The 5,077-nt window shown below is 35.9% G+C and overlaps 1 long non-coding RNA gene across 1 annotated transcript; it reads right to left on the reverse strand.

The window, feature by feature from the left end:
- Nucleotides 1–3,626: 3,626 nt before the first annotated feature.
- LOC114579357 lies at nucleotides 3,627–4,726 on the reverse strand. The gene is made up of 3 exons (XR_003700280.1): nucleotides 4,511–4,726; nucleotides 4,206–4,380; nucleotides 3,627–3,701 (listed from the first exon to the last, which is right to left on the reverse strand). It is a non-coding gene; the product is annotated as an uncharacterized LOC114579357 (long non-coding RNA).
- Between the last annotated feature and the right edge of the window lie 351 nt (nucleotides 4,727–5,077).

Here is a 5,077-nt window from a genome sequence, read left to right on the forward strand (position 1 = left end):
CGTAATGTGTGCATTCGCAACACATTTGGATCGCCTTCAAAATTTACGACACTGTCTCAAACAATGTGATTTGATTAAATAAAATGTATATTCCCAATGCCAACGACGTTCTGGACGCAATGGCGCTGTCCGTTTGTCGATCGGACTTTGTTTGAGCATCGTCGAGGCCTCGTTTCCCTCGTAACGCATGTCTTTGGATCATATGCGGATCGCCTCGAAATTCACGACACCTCCTCAGATGAATCAAATTGATTAAATAAAATGTATATTCTTAATGTCGGCAACATTCTGGACGCAATGACGCAGTCCATTTTGCAATCGGACTTTGTTTGAGCATCGTCGAGACCTTTGCAGCCAATGGAGATCCAGAAAGCTTTTTGACTCTCTCCATCAATGGATCTTAATCCTTTATAATCATTAGGATTCTCTTCATCAGCAAATACATGAGAGTTAAGGAGTTGCAAACACTGATCTTCTTCTAGGCCCACTAAGAGATTCCAAAATATCTGCAATGACTTTTTCACATCATAAGTGTTGGAAATACAAACCCATATTTTAAGATCAAATTCCTTTGCCATTTTATCTTCATAAACATGTTGCAAGAGAGTTGTCTTTCCCATATCACCATGGCCCACTATAGATATAAGAGAAATGTTTCTGTACCGACTTGTCCGAGGCTCATTTGATGGCTTCCTCAACCACTAAATAACAAACTCCTTAGCCTCGCCTTTATTGATTAGATCATATGTAAGCAAGGATCCCGCGGTAGGGGTCAACAGAGACAGATTGAGAATGAATCATAGTGATATTCTTGACTAGACATTAGTTTTTTGTGAGCTGAAGTAGTTTTCATATTTGTCCACCTCGAAAAATTGTTGCGGATGGTGGATGAGTATTTTTGTTTTAAGTGTTTGATGGTTAATTTTATTTTAAATATCTTATTTTTGGATGATTATTTGGAATCTTAGATTTTTATGAGTATTTGAGATATATTTTAAAATGGTTACGGTCACCTTCGATTAAAATTTTCTATCAACACGACCATCATCAGGGTGTTTACGGGCATTTTTATTTCATTGATTGAATATTGTCGATTATGTCTACTTGCCGGCAAAAGAACGGGTTCCAATCTAAATTTATTTCTTGACCTGCCCAACATCCTCAAACATCACATGTCTATCTACAACACGCTCGTAGGGGCCCATGCGGGTATATGCTATTACATGTATTTTGCATGATGCATTTATATGGTTATTAAATATACATAGTGGATGTATATATGCATCTGCATGTATCACGTATATTGGCCTATACATTTTGCATTTCATGTTTGCACACTATAGTTGCAGTGTGTGGCATTTTTGCATGTAGATAGAATATTGTATGATATTGCTTGAATGAAATCCTCTGCATCCTACAAATGCATGCAGAAGGTCATTTTAAAATGTAATTGCAATGTCGAATGACATGCTCGAATAAAACTCTCTACATCCTACAAATGCATGCAAGAGGTCTTTTTGAATTGTGATTACAATGTCAAATGACATATTGTAGTGAAATCTTCTGCAAATTGCAAATGCATGCAAGAGATCACTTTGAATTATGATTCTAATGACAAATGACATACTTGAGTGAAACCTTCTGTATATTGCAAATGCATATAAATTATAGGATGCATGATATTGTTGGATTGAACTCCTTTGCATATTGCAAATGCTTACAGGAGGATACTGTGGAATGTGATTGCAATGTCAAATGACATGCTTAAATGAAACCCCTGCATCCTAATGATACATGCATAAGGTCATTTGAAAATATAATTGTAATATCAGATGACACATTTGAATGAAATCCTACAGATTTATGCAGAAGATTATTTTGAAATGTAACAATGATGTTGAATGACAAGCTAAAATGAAAATCCTCGGCATCTTACAAATACATGTCGGAGGTTATTTTGAGGTGTAGTAGCAAAGTCAAACGACGTGCTAGAATGAAATCCTCAGCACCCTACAAATGCATGTCGAAGGTCACTTTGAAATATACTTGCAATGTCGGATGACATACCCGTATAGCGTATTTTGCAAGTTAAATAACATGCATATGCAACATATCAGCATGTAAATGCAATGCATTTGTAACAATTAAATGTATCTCGCAATGTTGGATAACATTTTTAAATGAATTATCATGCATGTTGCAATGCGTTAATGAGGGACATTTTAAAAAAATTTGCATGCAATGCAAAGGGATATTTTTGTGATTGTCGACTATGCGAATAACCACTATTAATAAATGCGCCGAATTTCATTTAAAAATCTCCAAACGCCTTCTGTCGATTTGCATGAACATTGCAGATCTGGTGGTGCTACATGGCGCTTCAGTGATTGTATAACAAGTCCTTCATCATTGCATGTAGAAGGTGTTTATACTCTTTACAGTAGGCTGGAATTATTTGGAATTGATTGAATATCATTACTTATGTACATTGAAGATACTGTTTGTTGGAAGTCCCCTACTTGTTCATTTATGCTTGATTGAATGGATTGAGCTTATCATTTGACATCCGCATTTCTTTATTTAATTGTGCATTTTAAAATTTAGGGCTTTGTTCCCTGCCATTCAGTTCAAATTTAGTTCCCTATTATTCTGTTTGAATCAAGCCCCCTATTGATCATTTGAATTTTGGGATATTTCACTTTAAATTTGGCAGCACCCCGTTTAGGGGAAATTTGGAGAGTCAAAACCTTCCCACCACGTCAAGAAAGACGTGCACAATCGGTGTCGTGTGACACAGCAGCCTAGTCTTCAATCCCACCACGCCAAGCAAGGCATGTATGGGTCTGCAGGGTACCTTCTTTGAAATGCACAATTCTTTCCCCACAAGCACTGAGGTGCATATGGGTACTTAAAGTTGTCCATGTCACGCTAAGAAAAGTGTGTATAGGGCCTACCTGCCTCGTTGCAGGAGTCGCGCCGAAATGTCGTGGGGAGAACGACGTGCAAACGACGCCGAATAGGTATGCATGTTTTGTTTTTATTCTTTTTTTTTTTTACTGTCGTTTAGAGGTCAACAAGGTAAAGTAATAAATTCAACTTTGATTCAATATTTCTGAGCAATTGATAATGTTTCTAGGCAAGATTCAATTCTACATTAGGTGTAATCTGACTTAATATGAGATGTAAAAAGGAGTTAATGGTGTGCAGATTAATAAGTCAACCATAATTTTATAATTGCATTTGCAACAAAAAGCTCATTGGTTGGCAATTAGAATAACAAATGAGGTATTAGTAGGCCCAATACCATTAAAGAAGTCCCATTTAAGCACATGCGCATTAGAGCAAGCCCATCAATACGTTTAGAAGGTTGGGTTTACAAGCTGACCCAGACGACTTGATAGCGCCGCATTAAAGGGCATATATCTCATGATTGTTTAATATGTTACCTTGTGAAAATAGTTGCATCAATGTGGAAAAATAATTTGCAAGGATATAAACAGAGATGAGAAATAAAAGCAGATATGGAGCAAGTCTACTCAAGCTTGAATCAAGGAGCAGTGATGGCTAGCCAATTTAATGATGAAAAAATTCTGTTATGGTACTATATGTAATCAAACTCACCCCAAGGCAGGCATCTTCAATACAAACATATTGCTGGCTAGTTGAAGGAGCATCTGGATCTGTTTTAGGCTCTTTGTTTCCTGCATAAGCATAAGCACATGGATAAGCTTGAGCTATGTCAATTAGTTGGTTGGTAAGGCATACTCAGATAAATCTCCAAAGCTTATCTGTACATGGAATAAAAAAATGCATCAAAAAGTGATTTTTTTTGCAATTGAATAAAGGGATCACGAAAACTTCCAGATATCATACTTTCAAAGAAATTACCAGCTAAGCTCATTCTATGCACTATGTAAATGTCACGCATCCATATATTAATTTTTCTTCAGATGTTATAAACACACTAATTTTTATTTTAACCGATCTAATTTCAGATTTAATCAATATGAATTGCTGCAACCATCAAGTAAGAAAAACTTCAAATAGGTTTAATGAGTGTTACCCAAGTTTTTATATTTGAAAGAAGCTTAATTGGATAGAAGTAGAAAACGAATCGTTAACACTTATTAGTCTGAGTCTGGTTAGGCAAAATTAACTACTAAATAAAGATGGCAAATCAGAACCCAAAAAGAAGGAGAACTTACTAGCAGCACGCTTGCCCTCGCTATGCTTCCTGTATGTCAGCAACTTCATCTTTCTGAGACGAAGATGGTGATGGAGATTTATAAAGTGAAACAGGCCTTTCATGCAACCCGGAAAAGACCGGCCGTAGCTCTCCTCTTCCATTTAATCCTCGCAACCAGCAACAAACGAACAAATCTGGTAGATTCATATCAAATGAACAAAGTTTCATGCATAAGATCCCAAAATCACCGAAATGCATTAAACGTCAAGTTGCTGAATCGATTGTTGGAACCATTAAGGGAAAGGAAAGTATATAATCAAATACCGTTAGATAGTAAAGGAAGCGGGAGGTTAGGGTGACGAAATCTAGAGTCTTTGGAAAGGCCACCCCTCTTTGATTTGAGATTTTCTTTTGATGATGATTTGGATACGAAAACCGTCGGCGTGCTTCTTCCGCGATTAAACGAGGACAACCGCATCGCTGGGCCGCGCGGAGAGATTGAGAGGCTGTTGAGAATGGATGGACCGATGGAGCAGACCGGAAATGATATTCCCGTTGGAGGAAGAACCGGAAGGGAGGCGGGAATCATAGGATGGCACCAAATAAATATAATTTTAATTATTTCAAAAAAATAATAATTAAAATATCCTGAATTTTTTTTTGAAAATAGAATATTCTAAGTTCCAAGCTAATTTTTTTATTTTAAAATATAAATATTACTTTTAATTAAAAAATACTTTAATCTAAGAATATATAACATTAAAAAATAACTAATTTTAATGAGTGCCTACTATTAATATACATTTATTATTAATAATAATACTGATAATAATAAATAACACCATAAATGAAATATTCATTGTTTTCCTTCCACATGATTCAAAACTATAT

The sequence above is a fragment of the Dendrobium catenatum genome, unplaced genomic scaffold, assembly GCF_001605985.2.
Source record: "Dendrobium catenatum unplaced genomic scaffold, ASM160598v2 fragScaff_scaffold_334, whole genome shotgun sequence".
In the NCBI taxonomy this organism is placed as follows: domain Eukaryota; kingdom Viridiplantae; phylum Streptophyta; class Magnoliopsida; order Asparagales; family Orchidaceae; genus Dendrobium; species Dendrobium catenatum.